Here is an 18,131-nt window from a genome sequence, read left to right as displayed (position 1 = left end):
TCCAGATCACGACCCCCATCCCCAGGGACCGGTCGGGGTCGCCCCGAGTTTCTGGGTCCAAGGGTCACCCCAACACTATGGGATCTTCCCGCCCCCCAGTCCGGGAGGAGCTGGTAGGGACTTGACCCGGTTTCATTTTCAGGTTGGGTTTAATCACTGCGGGTGGTTGGGGCGGGTCAGGGTCTCACACCCTCCAGGATGCACGGCTGCGGCGAGGGGCGGGACGGGCGCCTCCTCCGCGAGTTCTGGTAGATTGCCTAGGAGGGCAAAGATTACATCGCCCTGAACGAGGACCTGCGCTCCTGGACCGCGGCGGACACGGTGATTGAGATCTCCGGGCTCAAGTTTGAGCAGGGCGGTGCTGCGGGTCACAGGAGGAACTACCTGGAGGGCACATGCGTGGACTGGCTCCACAGACTCCTGGAGAACGGGAAGGACACGCTGCTGTGCGCAGGTACGAGAGGCGCAGGGCCTCTCTGATCTCCCCTCAGGCTGGAGCTGGCTTCACACAAGGAGAAGAAAGTGAGGTCCCTGTGGGAACAGGGCCCCAGCTTCTTGTCAGCAGAGGGAGGAATCCGCCCAGGTTTCCATATTCTGTACAAGAGAGTGGCTCCCCAGTGGCCCCACTTCTCTGAAGGACAATTAAGGAATCCAGTCTCTCTGGGGAAGAAGCAGGAAACCATCCCTGAGATAACTGGTCAGCGGTGCTCCTTCACCCTGGGTGCCATCTTGTGACCCATGACTGTCTCTCAGGGCCAGTTCTCACCCTGAGAATATGTTTGGAGGCCTGACTCCAGCTTTTCTGAGTCATTTGGCCTCCACCCAAGTCAGGACCTTACTCTGTATTCTCTCCCTTACATGGTGCTTCCTACCTTGGCTCTCACCCTGACTCCAGAACTTTCCAAGGACTCGGGAACATGCCCAGGCCTCCGAGTCCAGGCTGGTGTCTGGTGTTTGTCCTGCTTCTTTTCAAAACCACTGTCCTGTTTATTCTCAGGATGGTCACAGGATGCTGCTTCCGGGACCCATGGAGGTAACACTAAATGGGAATTTTCTGATTCATCCTCCACAGACCCTCCAAAGACACATGTGACCCATCACCCCATCTCTGACCATGAGGTCCCCCTGAGGTGCTGGGCCCTGGGCTTCTACCCTGAGATCTCACTGACCTGGCAGCGTGACATGGAGGACCAGACCCAGGACATGGAGCTTGTGGAGACCAGGCCTTCAGGGAATGGAACCTTCCAGAAATGGGCAGCTCTAGTAGGCCCTTCTGGAGAGGAACAGAGAGATACACGTGCCATGTGCAGCACAAGGGGCTTCAGGAGACCCTCACGCTGAAATGGGGTCAGGAGAAGGCTGGGGTGGAGTTTCTTCTCAGATAAAGCTGGAGCCTTTCTGGACCCCTTCAGCAAGGTCAGGACTCAAACCTGAGGTGTGGGCCCCTTCTCTTTTCTCCACAGAACCTCCTCAGTCCTCCGTCCTCAACATAGGCATCATTGTTAGTCTGGTTCTACTAGTGGTCACTGGAGCTGTGGTAACTGAAGCTGGGATCTGGAGGAAGAAGCACTCAGGTAGGGAAGGGACGGAGGGATCTGAGTTTTCTTGTCTCACTGGGAGTTTCAAACCCGGGTAAAAGTTTACCTGCCTGGTTATTGGAAAGTACCCTTCACACACACATGCGGAGTCTGAGCTGATGCTAACACTGATCCTTTTGTAAAGTACATGTGAAATGAAAGACATGTTCTTCACCTTGTAATTCCAGTTCGGGGCCTATCTCTCAGCACATGAAGATCAGAGTGGGGGGTCCCTGCTGAGAACAGACCTCCAGGACGGCAGTTTGTCCAGTCACCGCAGCAGCACCTTTCTTCATTCTCCTGATTTTGTCCTGGATTTTGGTCACAGTTCCAGAAAGTTCTGTGGGGTCCAGGACTAGGGGGTTCCTCTAGGATCTCTTGACTCAGTCTTCTCCCTGGCCTCTCATGTGATATTTTCTTCTTGCAGGTGAAAAAGCAGGGAGCTACACTCAGCCTGCAAGTAAGTACAGAAAGGATATGATTCCTGAGATCCTTGCCAGGGTGCAGACAGGAGGCCATGGGGGACTGACCGTCCTCAAAATTCCTTCTCTAGTTTCTCTCCTGTGGGTTCTGATCACATCCTGGTCTTGTTCTCCTCCAGGCAGTGACAGTGACCCGGGCTCTGATGTGCCGCTCATGGTTCCTAAAGGTGAGACCCTAGGGCATCTAGATTGGGAGAGCAGTTGGGGCAGAGGGGACACACTGGGTGGTGGGGATCTTTGAGTGGGACATATGAGCATGTGGGGGGCTGTGGAGAATGTCAGCGCTTACATGACCGACCTGAACTTGTTCCTGATTCTTTTCTTTCACAGTGTGAGACAGCTGCCTTGTGGGGACTGAGTGATGCTCGGTCCCACTTTGTGACGTCAGATCCCCAGACCCCTCTTTCTGCAGCTGCTTCTGAACGTGTCTGTGCTCCTATTAGCATAATGTGAGGAGGTGGGGAGACTGGCCCACCCCTGCCTACCACACCCCCTCCCCACCCTGACCTGATCCACTGTCCTGTTCCAGCAGAGACAGAGCTGGATCCTCTCCATCACTGTCTTCACTTCGTGTGCACTGAGTAGTTATGTCATATTTCCTTTGAAAATAAAATCTGTTTATATGAATGTTTTTTCTAACTGGTGCTGTGAAGGTTCGTAGGGATATTAAAGGAGAGGATTCTAAAGTTTGAGAGAGGAAGTACATGGAAGCACTGAGAACCTTCCAGAATTGTTATGCTTGCTGTGCTCAGCCTGTTGCTGGAGGGACAGGAGGAGGCTGTGAGGAGCTGAGCATGGTCAACGCCTGTGCCCAGTCAGTGTTCAGTGTATCGTGGCTTTGACGTGGTCAGTCTTGGCTGGGTCATCTTCTCAACTGCTTTGTCTGTGTCCTTTCAGTGGCTCCCTGTCCCACCAGGACATGTGTTCTTGCGAACTCAGAACTCACCTGGGCCTTGTCCTGTCTCTAGGACCATAGGCAGTGAAGACTTCCAATAACCAGGTCAGGTTAGCTCATGCTAGGTCCTGCCTGCATGCCTTTCTTTGTGTTTACGTGTTTATGTGTTGCTTATTTCGTTTTTGAATAATGACTGTTCTTTTTCATGTGTAGAGTTCTGGTCTCATTCTGCCCTGGGTGTCCTCATCTCTTGACAGCAGCAGGAGTCATTTTCACTAATGATTATCCTCACAAGACGAAGGGATCCCTGCACACAGGATCTCAGTGGTATCAAGAGAAATTCTCATCTCTCCCAGCTAAGACTGTTTCCTGGATTCCCCTTTCCATTCTTTCTGCATCCTTTTTAAGGAACCAGATTTGGGGATTAGCAGGGAGGAGGGACCCAGCTGTTTCACATCTTGTCTTAATTCTTGCTGGATTTCTACCTTCTGTGCAGCTTGGTCCCTCTCTCTGCCCTTACATCTAGTAATGCTAGTGCTGGCTCCAGTCCAAGCTCATGGGGATTTATAAAGCAGCGTCTAATAGATTCACAGTAGGTTGGAATGTAGGACCTATAACCTGACATCATCTTTTCTGAAGAGAAAATATCATTATGTGTAGAGTGCAGACTGATCTGTGTGGGAGGGATGGGAGATCAGTCCTTGTGAGGAAAATACAGGCAGCGCTGACGTCAATGCGAATGGACCTTGTGCTGTAGTGCCCAAGAGGGAGCAAATGGCCTGAGGTCACAGTAATAAAGACACAGTCTCTAGAATAGGGAGGCACTCCACACTGATCATTCATTCAACTGCTATTTGTCGTGTGCCAGAGAAATGACACACTATTTTTGCATCTAGGAAACCTCAGTGAACTAACAATGGACACACCTTGTTGGCCTTGTGAAGTGTGTTCTGGTGAGAAGGGGCAGAGTGAGCCTAGTAAGTGAGGGAATGTTTACCTTAGAGGTTAGTAAATTTTTTGAGGAAGCATATGTGTGTAGGGACAAAGAAGGTGGCTCTTTTAATCATGTGGTTAGTGTGGGCCTTATTGAGAAGGTGACCACTGAATAAAGATGTGAAGGACATGAAGGAATGTCCACACAGATGTCAGAGGAAGTTCTCTCTGGGCAGGGCAATCTCCTGTGCAAATGCATGAGGGCAGGAGAGTGTCTGTGTTCAAGAAAGAGCCAGGAGGCAGGTGCAGCTGGAAGAACGAGGAATTGAGATGAGATCCCATGTTTCACCAGATCATATAGACCTAGATGATATTACAAGGGTGTTGATGTTGTCTGAGTAAGATGTGGATTCAAAAGATGCTTTTCACAGAACACAATCATTGTGACTACTCTTTAGAAGCTTCAGTCTGGCTGCTGTACATACTCAGGAGGTGAAGGGTGAGTGATGAACTAAAGGAAACTGTAGGAAATGGTGAGGTGACCAAGCTGGAGATGCTGGTGCTCACCTAGATCTCTCATTAAATCTAGACAGTCAGGAGTAGAGCCTGATAATCTGCATTCATAACAAGTTTGCGGCTGATGCTGCTGACTTTCAGGTCACAGATTTAGTAGTGAGGTTATAGACCAGGATTCCCACATGGATGTGCATCAGCCTCCCCTATAGGACTTGTTCACAAGGGATTCCTGGACTCCATGCTCAACACTCTGAGAAGCTGGGTCTAGGAAGAGACCTGAGTATTTAGTAAGAAGGCTGACAAGCAGTCCTGATGCTCAGTCAGGTTTGGAGCCACTGAGGCTTGTGATCAGAGAGTGATCAGGATGCAGAGGGGCTTAAATCCACATTTAAATGGGAAGAAAAAGTCAAGACATTTTCTGGCAGATATATGTTTTCTCTTCTAAGCAGTATAGGCAACTGGACATTTTAGAAAGTAGTCTGATACCATAAAGTCTCTGAGTTGCTAAGAGAGCAGATTGAAATGCTCTCACCACAAAAAAAGAAATGGTAATTATGTGACATCATACAGGTGTAAGCTAAGGTTCTGCTGCTGATCATTGTGCAATAGAGAAAAGTATCAAATCACAGGTTGTACACTCACTCAATATTTTATATCAATCATATCTCAATAAAACAGAGGAAAAAAATCTCTGAAAGTTTCCCTACATGATATACTTATGAAGTTCTTTGTGGGAAGAAAAAGGATTTCAATTTGTTGCAAAGGAGAGAAAGAGAGTGAGATTTGTGGTTTTGTTTTATTTCAAGAAAAGTCACAGAACAGCCTGAGGATTCACAGCCAGCTCAGCATCCACAGTCTCTCCCAGGTGAGGAACCACTTGGGAACCACCGCCCCTGCACGGGGAGCAGAAGCCACTGTTCACAAACAGACACTCCCTTAGCTGGAGGATGGACTCTGGTGCTAGGCCTCCTGTCTCTGCTGACCTTGGCATCTCAATAACACTACCACGATTCATGCTGTGCATATCAAAACCTTCAGCATGATGCCAGGCTCTCTGTCTCAGTTCAGTTCAGTCACTCAGTCATGTCCGACTCTTTGCGACCCAAGGACTGCTGCATGCCAGGCCTCCCTGTTCATCACCAACTCCCAGAGGTTATTCAAACTCATATCCATCAAGTTGGTGATGCCATCCAATCATCTCATTCTCTGTCGTCCCCTTCTCCTCCCACCTTCAATCTTTCCCAGCATCAGGGTCTTTTCAAATGAATCAGTTTTTCACATCAGGTAGCCAAAGTATTGGAGTTTCAGCATCAGTCCTTCCAATCAATATTCAGGGCTGATTTCCTTTAGGATGATCTGGTTCAATCTCCTTGCAGTCCAAGGGACTCTCAAGAATCTTATCCAACACCACAGTTCAAAAGCGTCAATTCTTTGCTGCTCACCTTTCTTTATAGTCCAACTCTCACATCCATACATGACTACTGGAAAAACCATAGCTTTGACTAGATGGACCTTTGTTGGCAAAGTAATGTCTCTGCTTTTTAATATGCTGTCTAGTTTGGTCATAGCTTTTCTTCCAAGGAGCAAGCGTCTTTTAATTTCATGGCTGCAGTCACCGTCTGCAGTGATTTTGGAGCCCAAGAAAATAAAGTCAGCCACTGTTTCCACTGTTTCCCCATCTATTTGCCACAAAGTGATGCTGGGAGGGATTGGGGGCAGGAGGAGAAGGGGACACAGAGAATGAGATGGCTGTATGGCAGCACTGACTCGATGGACATGAGTTTGAGTGAACTCCGGGAGTTGGTGATGGACAGGGAGGCCTGGTGTGCTATGATTCACAGGGTCACAAAGAGTCGGACACGAGTGAGCGACTGAACCGAACTGAACTGAACTGAACTGAACCAAATGGGACCAGATGCCATGATCTTAGTTCTCTCTCTCTCACTGTGTCCTTATTTGGAGTCCATGTGACTGGAGGAACCTAGTTCCACTTCCACCTGCAGAAATGTTTAGGAAACAAGTTTTTCTCCTTCATGGAGGTAGGTGATCTCGGACTCTGACCAAAATGTTTAAGTGTGAAATTCCCTTCAATTGGGAAGTGGGTATAGATTTGGAGGTAGAGGTGAGGGTTTTCATTGTTTAGTCTCTAAGTTGGGTCTGACTCTTTGGGACACCATGGACTATAGCCTGCCAGGTTCCTATGTCCATGGGATTTTCCAAGCAAGAATACTGGAGTGGGGACACCATTTCCTCCTCCCAGGGATCTTCCTGACCCAGGGATTGGACCCAGGTCTCCTGCATTACAGATTATTTACCACTGAGCCACCGGGGAAGTCCCAGAGGTAAGGGGAAGGGATGGGGCGAAAGTGACAAATTTCAGTATTTGGACCAGTGATCTAGACCAGAACTTGATCTAGTACATTCTAGGCACTTAAGTTTAGCTGGATGCATGAGTGACTAACATATGATATCTTTCACTTCTCTAATGTTCTGTGATGGGATCCAGCTTCTAGATAAGTGGAGTCCATTTTTGAATGATGAATGATTACTCAAAATGTCCTTTCCTTGCCTTTGTCTCTTTCTCGGATTAAAAAGCCAACATCTAGAGATCTTCATGGGTTCCATATATATATAGACATGCATATCTGCTAAGTCACTTCAGTAATGTCTGACTCTTGCAACCCTATGGACTGTTGCCTACCAGGCTCCTCTGTCCATGGGATTCTCCAGGCAAGAATACTGGAGTGGGGTGCCATGTCCTCCTCCAGGGGATCTTCCCAACCCAGGGACCATACTCACATCTTTTGCAGCTCCTGCATTGCAGGCAGTTTCTTTACTGTTGAGCCACTGGGAAAGTCCGTATGTGTGTGTGTGTGTGTGTGTGTGTGTGTGTGTGTGTGTTTATGTGTGTATACTGATATTTTATATTGCTTTATATCCCTTTGTACATGAACATCCTACTGGAGAAAGTATCCATAATATTTATCAGTTTATCAGTTTGTGACCCCCATCAAGGTCTTAAAAAATTACTAGTTCAGATACCAAACTACTAATTTCACCAAACTACTACATTTATATCTTGGCCAAAACAATTATTTCCTCCATATTGTAGTTATGGAAAGTTTTTATACTTTGTTACTTTTATTTTGTTTCCCTGGAAGAGGCAGCCTTAAAACCAAGCCCACCATATTACTGGAAATGGACTCTCCGTGACCTGTTTTTTCACTCCTGCTATTTTTCTGGTGCCAGGGCAGGTGCCTGAATACAAGTCTACCTGAACCATGGGGACTTGGTCAATGGAGAGCTAATGATTCAACTATCTTAGCAGATCCAATGATATTTTTTCTTTTTTTCATCCAACAAGAAGCCAAAATGTTTTTGATAGAAACAGTACAAATTTCAAACCCAACTGCAGTTACTCTTTTGAAACACCAAAGAAGGTCCTCTTTTCAGATGGTTAATTCCATATTAGCATTTACAATATCATTACTGTTGTTCTTCAGAGCTGGGACAACATTTGCTCTCGACACATTTGCTTGTGACATGACCGGTTCTGTGCCCTTCACTTCCGTGTCTAACACATGTTTCAACAGCCTCTTTCTCTTCCCTCCCTTCTTGTACACTTCACTCCCTTCTTGGAGTCTGTGTGTTTTCTGGAATGGTTGAGACAGCTTCACCTTGAACTTTTCATTCTCAGCAGCTACTAACTGTGCTTGCTGAGATAAAGCCTCAATCTTGGCTTTAAAAAAAAAAACACTATGTTGGTATCGGATGCTGACAATTACCAGTGTGGATTGAAATAAGGTAGAAGTTTACTTGCTTACGCTCACTTTCAAAGTCTGTATGTTTCTTATTGTGACCTGATAGCAAACCTCTCAGAAACCAGCACTGGCTCACAGAAGAGATAAAAGTATCATTAGTTCAGGTGTACTTGTACTCAGAGACCTACCCTGGCACCAGAAAAATAGCAAGGGTGAAAAAATAGGTCATGGAGATTCCATTTCCAGTAACATGGTGGGCTTGGTTTTAAGGCTGCCTCTTCCAGGGAAACAAAATAAAAGTAATAAAGTATAAAAACTTTCCATAACTACAATATGAAGGAAATGATTTTTTTAGGCCAAAATATAAATGTGGGCAGTATCCAGAGAGAAAATATGTTTTTATCCTTAGGGTGTTAGCCAAATCTGGAAAAACCTTACCTCTGATTTTCTCAAGTTTATAAGCTATAACAGGAAATATAAGCCAGAGCTTATTTGTGTGGGAAGCTAAGAGGCATCCCCTCCTTGAAAATCCAGAAACCAAGATTCACATCTCTGAGAGGATGTAGAGATACTGCCTACACACGTGCTCAGTCACTTAGTAGTGTCCAACTCTTTGCCCCCACCATAAACTATAGCCCACCTGACTCCTCTGTCCATGGGATTATCCCGTCAAGAATATAGGAATGGGTAGACATGAGTTTGGGTGGGCTCTGAGAGTTGGTGTTGGACAGGGCGGCCTGGCGTGCTACAGCTCATGGGGTCCCAAAGAGTAGGACACGACTGAGCAACTGAACTGAACTGAACCATTTCCTCCTCCAGGTGTCGTCACAAACCAGAGGTCGAAACTGCATCTCCTGTTTTGGCAGGCAGATTCTTTACTCCTAAGCCACCCGGGAACTGTAGAGATATTGGAAGTATGAAACATACTGATGGGAATATAAAATGGTGCTGCTGCTTTGGAAAACACTCTGGAATTTTCTCAATGTTTGAACATAGATTTACTGTATCACTTCTGCAGATTATCCTACTCAAGGTGGACCCACAGTGACAAAGATTGTTCAGTGACTATGCAGCCCATGTGTGACCACTTCCAGGGCGTAGGGCTCACTACCTCGTGCTCCTGCTTCTCTGACCTGGAAAGTCCCTGTGCAGACAGACTCTGAGATGCACACAAGTGTCCCTGCCTCCTGGGTTCACACCTTGTGGACTCTCCTCCCCTGAGTGTGGGTGGGAGCTGTGACCTGCTTCTGACCAGTAGAATATGGCAACAGGGACATCACTCCTGAGATTAGATCACAGAAGAGCAAAACCCCATCTTGCTGGCTGACTTTCTACTTGTCTTCCCTGCTTGCAATCTCTGATGAAGGAAGCAGCTGGGTTGGAAACATCTTTGTTTCGAGAAACTGAGGTCAGCTCCCTACCAACATCCAGCAGAATACTAATGCCTCCAGTCTAACAACTCAGAGGAAGCCACTCAGTGTTCTCCCCTCAGGCAGCCCTTGCCTTTCTTAAAGACAGACACGCTGCTTTCTCTTTACAGCATAATGTCAAGTTCTCTGTTTATCCTAGTTGCTTTCCTCGCTCCATTCGGGAGGCCCCCGAAGGGAGCAGCAGGCAGGGTGGAAGGAAGTGCTGATGAGCAAGGGTGTGGCCAGATCCCTCCTTGGAGAGATGTTCCCAGGGTGTCAGTTGGAAGAAGAGCAGTCAGGGCAGTGAGATGGGAAGGAGAAGAGTGAACACCCCTGGGACCTCAGGCCCACATGAGGCTGTGTTTCAGGCTGTGAAATATCACAGTAATGAGGAAACCCTGCACGGCCCCTGCTGGTCTTCCCTCTTCAGAATCTGGAGAGCCCAGCTCACACCCTGGATGCAAACACCGCTGACGCCCCACAGCCCAGATGTGAGCCTCCCTTCCCCCATCTCCAGCGAACACACTCCATCAGCCAACATAGGACCAACTCTCTTGTCACTTCAGACCTCAGGGATCATCTGTAGTGAATGTGGGAAACACAACAGACTCCCCGCCAGTCTCACAGCCCAGAGGGGAAGGGAAGTTGTCAGAGCCCAGAGGAGGTGACTCTTAGTGAGGCAGATGGACAGCCTATGGGAGTCAACACAGCAGAGTAAGTACACACTTGGACTCAGTGGTCAGACTGTTTCATTAGAATCATGGCTCAACCAAATGACAGTAAGTCAAGCTCCCAGAGACCTCAGTTTCCTTGTCTGCAAAATGGGCTTGAGAGCTGTCCCTATCTCATGGACTCTTATGAGATTTAAATTATGTAAATACCTTAAAACAATACCTGACATGTTTATTAAAGGAGAATCCTGGGAAGGAAGAGAGCCCAGGCATGTGGCTCCTGTTTCTTTCTCCCAAGAGAATGAGGATAACTTCTCCCAACACTCATTATCTCAGCCTCTTCTTACTTGTGTGCAGAGGGAAAGCAGTCCTGTCTCATATCCCCTGAGGAGAGGGGCACCAGGAAAGGCCAGGGTAGGGCCAGGATGAGAAAGCATCAGAGCAATGGATACCCACATACATTACAGCAGTGGGAAAATACAGCTGTATATTGGTCATTTTTCAGTGCATATACAGCTCTTGGAGTACAGCATCCACACATTTCTGGGTGTTACCTCTAAGCTCACACATTACCTGAGACTTTAAGAGGCCCTTCCAGGGGCTTCCCTCTTGGTCCAGTACTTCGGAATCCATCTGCCAATGAAGGAGATACTGGTTCAGTCCCTGGTCTGGGAAGATCTCATATGCCACGGGGCAGCTAAGTCTATGGCCACAACTGCTGAGCCTGCTTATTCTGGAGCCCTGTTCCGTGACAAGAGACTGCAGTGAGCAGCCCGCATACCACTACTAGAGAGTAGCCCCTGCTCTTTGAAACTAGAGAAAGCCCACACAGCAACACAGACCCAGCATAGCCAAAAATAAACAAACAAAATGAAAAAGAGAGAGAGACCATTCCACTGTTCCATTAGCTGAGTGCTTCGCAGGGATGGATATCTGATAAGACAAGTGAGTCCTGACCATGTGATGTCTCACCTCCTTTGCCCCCAAATGGGTCCTTTTTTATCTCAGGCAACATTGATAGATTACGAATTTTAAGCCCAAGGACAGTACTGCTGACAGAGTGCTGCAGGCAGGGAAGATAAAGCCTATATTTAGTGAATGTCAACTCATGCCAGAAGAGGTTATTTGTTATTCATGTAATAGTTGATATGTGTTGTCTCAGGGCCTCTTGGGGGAATGATGTGTTACAATCCTTCCTGAAAGGCTATTAACAACTTCCACATCTTATAATTCCCTGAATCTCCTGGAGAATTGTCTGTCAGGTACATTATCCCCAGGGTTGCCACTGGGAAACCCACAAGGGGATGAAGTAACTATTACTAGAGTGGAGGGAGCTTGTCAAGATTGGGTTCCCAGAGGCTACAAAGAGCTATAAATTTCAATGTAGGGAAGCCCACATTGTGGTCACTCCAGTTCTTACTAAGCCAGACATACGTTCCGCAAGAACCATTCCATCTCTCATCCTTGTACATCTGGGGGGCTGGAAATGCAACAGTCTCCTGTTTTTGTTTTTCCCATTAGCCTGGAGGCTGACTTGGAAGAAAAAGTCTCATCCCAGAAGGTTCCTAATATGAGCATCTGGTAAGTGCGATAACCTTTAATTGGTCAAAGCCACTAAGAAATGAGTCAGACTTGAAAAGGAGCACAATGTGACTCTCCACCTCTTTCTGCAAATCTACTTTTTCCTTCCCAAGCTGCAGACGGGTTTCCTTTGCTATTCAGTCCTCACAGCTTGAAGTGGCAATAGATTAAATTCTACATTTTCATATCTTCTCTGCACAAGAACTAACCCTACTTCAACTGGCCATCCCCCACCACCCCTCAAAGACCCCTGAGTGAAAGGGCAGGGACTTTGATAGAAGGATGGAAATAATCACAGGGCCATTTTCTCTTGGAGATTTCTCTTTAAGCTGAAGAGAAGGATCTACACACTAGAAGTAGCTACTGTAAGGTAGAGAGGCCTTCTACACTTTAAGTGCAAAGTGGTGAAAGCTGTTGGTGTTTGGGGACCCAGAAAACTCAGGACTGCATCAACATTAGTCACATTGGCAGCTCTGAGAGCACTGGTGCCTGATATAGCATCATTTTTGTCAAAGCAGGCACTGGCAGAACAGTAGTGATGAGCGTCTTAGATGAGAAGGGGAAGAAAATAGAGGGCTCTGTCCACCAGGGTGAGGGAAAAGAGTTCATGTGAGAACTTTCTGGGGACTCTAAATATAAACGGTGGCAAATGATAAAAGCAGAGATTTCTGTTGTGCCAGCCAGATGTAGAGGTGAGGGAAATTACAGAGAGAAGAAACCTCCCAGAAAGGACTTTTAATAATTTTCTTCTTTCTAATTCTTGCAAAGCTCAGAACCTGCCTTCCCCTCCATCTTGCCCACTTGATATTCCATGGTGAAATGCTGTAGTCTCCACAGATATTCAGTTCAGTTCAGTTCAGTTCAGTCGCTCAGTCGTGTCCGACTCTCCGCGACCCCATGAATCACAGCACGCCAGGCCTCCCTGTCCATCACCAACTCCTGGAGTACACTCAAACTCATGTCCACAGAGTCGGTGATGCCATCCAGCCATCTCATTATCCGTCGTCCCCTTCTCCTCCCGCCCCCAACCTTTCCCAGCATCAGAGTCTTTTCCAGTGAGTCAACTCGTCGCATGAGGTGGCCAAAGTATTGCAGTTTCAGCTTTAGCATCAGTCCCTCCAATGAACACCCAGGATTGATCTCCTTTAGAATGGACTGGTTGGATCTCCTTGCAGTATAAGGGACTCTCAAGAGTCTTCTCCAGCACCACAGTTCAAAAGCATCGATTCTTTGGCGATCAGCTTTCTTCACAGTCCAACTCTCACATCCATACATGACCACGGGAAAAACCATTGCCTTGACTAGACGGACCTTGGTTGGCAAAGTAATGTCTCTGTTTTTTAATATACTATCAAGGTTGGTCATAACTTTCCTTCCAAGGAGTAAGCGTCTTTTAATTTCATGGCTGCAATCAGCATCTGCAGTGATTTTGGAGCCCAAGAAAATAAAGTCTGACACTGTTTCCACTGTTTTTCCATCTATTTCCCATGAAGTGATGGGACCAGATGCCATGATCTTTGTTTTCTGAATGTTGAGCGTCAAGCCAACCTTTTCACTCTCCTCTTTCCCTTTCATCAAGAGGCTTTTGAGTTCCTCTTCACTTTCTGCCATAAGGGTAGTGTCATCTGCATATAACCCTTTTTCAGTGAACATTTTTGAATGCCCCCTATGTGGCAAGAGCAATGCCAAGTGATATGATACAACTCTATCCTGTGTTTCCTGAAACTGTATCAGCCTGAAGCCCAAGAGTGATAATAAACAACAGGCTGTTTTTTCATCTACTATTACAATCCCTGCAGTCTCAGGAAAATTGCTTTAATTATTTCTGGCAATTCCCTGGAAGTTTTTGCATGAGCTCTGTGTTCTCTGGAGTCCAAAGCACCAATGCCTCTTTCCATTTTGCCTATCTGTATGTAGAACACCTCTCTCTTTCCATTCAATTTTATTAATCATCAGAAAATTAGTTTAATAAAATCCCTCCATTTTCTTTAGTTTCTGCCAGACTTTTCATCCTTTTGGCTAAGACATAAGACAATGGGGCAGGTTAAAAACCAATAGTAGAATCAGAGATGTGTTGTCTTGCATTCTCTGGCATGCGGCTCATTCTACCCAAAATTCAGTCTGTCTTCATAGGCAAGTATAAGTATTGGCTTATAAAATATACAAATGTAAAATTAGAATAAAATCCAGTCCATGCGCTCTCCAAAGTATCTTACAAGGGAAAAAGAATCATGAAAAGAACAAATACATAATTACTTATATTTATAGATCTTCCCTGGTGGCTCAGACAGTAAAGCTTCCACCTGCAATGTGGAAGATTTGGGTTCCATCCTTGGGTTGGGAAGATCCCCTGGAGGAGGGCATGGCAACCCACTCCAGTATTCTTATCTGGAGAATCCCCATGGATAGAGGAGCCCGGTGGGCCACAGTCCATGGGGTTGCAATGAGTCAGACATGACTGAGCAACTTAGTACTACACATATATATTTACATGTGTGTGTTGGTCACTCATGTTCAACTCTTCCGGACCCCATGGACTGCAGCCTATCATTTCCTCCTCCAGAGGATCTGTCTGACCCAGGGATCCGACCCGTATCTCCTGCATTGGCAGGCAGATTCTTTACTACTGAATCACCTTGGAAGCCCATATATATTTGAATAGTGTATATTTTATATATTTATTATATATATTTATATATAATCTCAATGGCTACTTAGCTTAGAATAAAAGTTACTATAAAATATGCAATGAGAACACATACTTCTATCTGATATAAGAAAGAACTTCCTAAGTCTTTAAGAAGTATATTCATTCATTCAACAAATACATGTTGATTGACTCCAGTATGTTAGGAGGCATGCTGCTGCTGCTGCTGCTAAGTCGCTTCAGTCGTGTCCGACTCTGTGCGAACCCATAGATGGCAACCCACCAGGCTCCCCCATCCCTGGGATTCTCCAGGCAAGAGGCATAGTGATTTACAAAAAAAAAAAAAAAAAGACAAATTTCTTGATCTTATAAATCATCTATTTTATTGATGCAGATTAGAAAATAAATAATTTTTTAAGAAATAAGAAAATTCTTGATAGTAATGAATGACATGAAGAAAAATGCAGGGCAATGCAATAGAGAATATCTTGAGGAAAATTTCAGTTAGGGTTGTCAGACAATTTCAAGACAAGAAAAGCCAGATATACCTAAACTTTCACTGTATGTTAGGAAATTCTAAGGACGAGAAACTGAGCATGGCAAGAGAGAGTGCTGGAGAGGTAAGAAAAGGATTATGAAGAATCTTTTATGCCATTATAAGGAATTTGGAATTGGAGTTGAAGGCAATTGAAAACAACTAGAAGTTCTTAAGAAGGGAAAGTGAGGAAATTTTTGTTTTAGAAAGAGAATTCTTTTGTTGTTGTTCAGTCAGTAAGTTGTTTCCAGCTCTTTGTGACCCATGGACTCCTCTGTCCTCTGCTGTCCCTGGAGTCTGCTCAAACTCATGTCCATTGAGTCAGTGATGCCATCCAACCATCTCATCCTCTGTCAATCCCTTCTCCTCCTGTCCTCAATCTTTTCCAAAATCAGGGTCCTTTCCAGTGAGTCAGCTGTTCACATCAGGAGGCCAAAAGATTGGAACTTCAGCTTCAGCACCAGTCCTTCCAATGAATATTGAGAGTTAATTTCCTTTAGGATTGACTGGTCAATCTCCTTGCAGTCCAAGGGACCCTCAAGAATATTCTCCAGAACCACAATTCAAAAGCATCAATTCTTTGGTGCTCAGCCTTCTCTGTGATCCATCTCTCACATCTGTACATGACTACTGAAAAAACCATAGCTTTGACTATTTGGCCTTTGTCAGCAAAGTGAGGTCTCTGCTTTTTAATCTGCTAAGTTTGTCATAGCTTTTCTTCGAAGGAGCAAGCATCTTTTAATTTCATGGCTGCAGTCACCATCCACAGTGATTTTGGGGCTCAAGAAAAGAATATCTGTCACTATTTCAACTTTCCCCCTCCTGTTTGCCAAAAAGTGATGGGACTGGATGTCATGATCTTAATTTTTTCACTCTCCTCTTTTACCCTGATCAAGAGGCTCTTTAGTTCCTCTTCGCTTTCTGCCATTAGAGTGGTATTCTTTAGGAAATATGAAAGAAAGCTTGAAAGGAGGAAGACTAAAGGAAGTAAAATGAATTTTATTACAAGTATTCATATGAGAGATGATGAAAGTCTGACATAGGCAGTATACTTAGGAATGAAGAAAAGGAGTATGAGTGTGAGAAAAGTGAGAATCAGTGGAGCTTAGTCATGCGCTGGATGAGTCAAGGATAATTCTAAAATTTCTGGCTTTTATTGAAACCTCCTTAAGGGTAGAGACCATGCCTTTCTTGTCACCACTGTTTTTCAATGCCTAAAACAGTGTGTTAATTTGTGGTAGACGTAAAAATATATTTATTTAATAATAAGATTCTTCTTCCCCAAAAGCAATAACAACAAGACTTAAGAAATGATTAGATGTACAGGTTAACAAAAGGTAGAAGTCCTGGGATGACTGCCAAGTTTTCTTGAATAACTGGATACACTGTGGTGCTATTTATTGATAAAGGGTACCTGAAGAGAAGAACCGTCTTCAAGCAGGGAGGAGAATCTGATGGATTTAGTTTGGGAAATTTTAGATATAAGTGTCTATGATATCCAAGTTGCATTCAAAGAGCACTGGGAATATAAGCCTGAATATGAAAGAGAGTTGCACTACAGTATGAAACCCATGGGAGTGAATAGACTTATCCAGGAATATCTGTAGGATGAAAAGAAAACAAGGCATAAGATGAAAACCAAAGAAATGCCAACATTTCAGGGATTGTCAAAAGAAGTAAATTCTGCAAAACAACTGGAAAGAAATAGCCAGAAAGATTAGAGGAAATCTGAAAGTAAATCCAAAGAGGAATAGAATTTCTCTAGGAGAGAATTCTAAGAGGTCTAAAAACACAAAGACTAAGAAGTGTCCACTGAATTTTTTCAATTTTTTTTTTTTTTTTTTTGGAATTCCTGGGGCAGTAGACAGAATGACCTGAGATGGGAAATAAGTAGGATGTGAGGAAGTCGGTTCTGTGAGGGGTTGTGTCAGGGAAGAGAGAGTCAGGAAGAAGCCAGAAATAATCATGGATCTGGAAAGGGATATTGAAGATGGAAGACACTGAAGCTGAAAGTATGGGTCCAACAGAGCAGGAGAACATTCAAGTTATAGAAAAGAGAAGGGAGCTTTAAGAGAAGTGGGAAAGGGGGAAAACATATGTGGAGGTGGCAATATTTTCAGGAAAGAAAGATAATGCTTTTTTGAAAAGGAATGAAGGGGAAAGGAAGGATAAATGGAGATGCAGACAAGTTTTCTGCATCATGTCAAGAAGTCAGGCACATCCATCTAGCAGTGGCTTCTATTTTCTGTGAAACTACCGTAAGTGAAGTAATTGATGTAAAGGGACGTGCTAGAGTAAAAAGTTTGAGAAGAAAGATTTAAAACTGCCATTGTGAAGACAAGAAAGAAACCTGCTTTACCCCTAGTCTGGCTTTGTCAACCATAGTTTCCATTTATTGAGTAATCACTATTTTCAAAAACCTCTGCATACACCAACTCATTTCATTTTCACAACCTTTAAGGTAGGTGCCATTATTATATATGAGAAAATTAAGATTTATAGAGGTTAAGTGACCTGGGGTCTCGTTTCACTGTGGCCGACCTCAGAGCCCACACTCTCCAGGATTTTTTCTGTCTCTTAGAAAGTCCTCCATTCTTCTGAAATTATTCACATGTATATGTGAACATTTGTCCTCTGAATTATTTTCTATGACAATTATTTAATTTTCTTAGTTATTTAATGACAGTATTCTCCGTCCACAACCTGATTTCAAGTTTCTTGCATTAGGAGCTTTGTCTTCTATTATTTCATGTTTTCTACAACTCCAAGAAATGCAGGAGCACAAGTATTAACACCACTTTATAAACATGAAGTCTTTTTTTGTAGTTATGGTTAAAATATTACAAAACTATTAAAAGAGAATCTTTTAAATCAGCCATATTCAGGCATAACTTTTTCTATGTGTTCCTCTTTAGCCTTACCTACTAAAGAAGAACACACTAACTACATGTGTTATATAACTTTAAAAATTATTTATAAATATTTTCCTGTTTCTCACAGTGTTCAGGTAAACTCATTTTTGGAGGTTTAACTTTTTACACTATTCAAGCACATTACTATATTTTTTTATCTTAAAAAGATAAAATAGTTTGTTTACATCTTATGAATCGTAAATGGTATATGT

General features: G+C 44.5%; 1 pseudogene; it reads left to right on the top strand.

Moving 5' to 3' along the window:
* Nucleotides 1-198: 198 nt before the first annotated feature.
* LOC129543317 (BOLA class I histocompatibility antigen, alpha chain BL3-7-like) lies at nt 199-11,829 on the top strand (annotated as a pseudogene).
* The last annotated feature ends 6,302 nt before the right edge of the window (nt 11,830-18,131 follow it).

The sequence above is a fragment of the Moschus berezovskii genome, chromosome 23, assembly GCF_049115385.1.
Source record: "Moschus berezovskii isolate FMDL1 chromosome 23, NW_MosBer_1.0, whole genome shotgun sequence".
Lineage (NCBI taxonomy): Eukaryota > Metazoa > Chordata > Mammalia > Artiodactyla > Moschidae > Moschus > Moschus berezovskii.
Note: the sequence above shows the minus strand (reverse complement) of the source record. Positions and strands in the feature narration are given on the sequence as shown.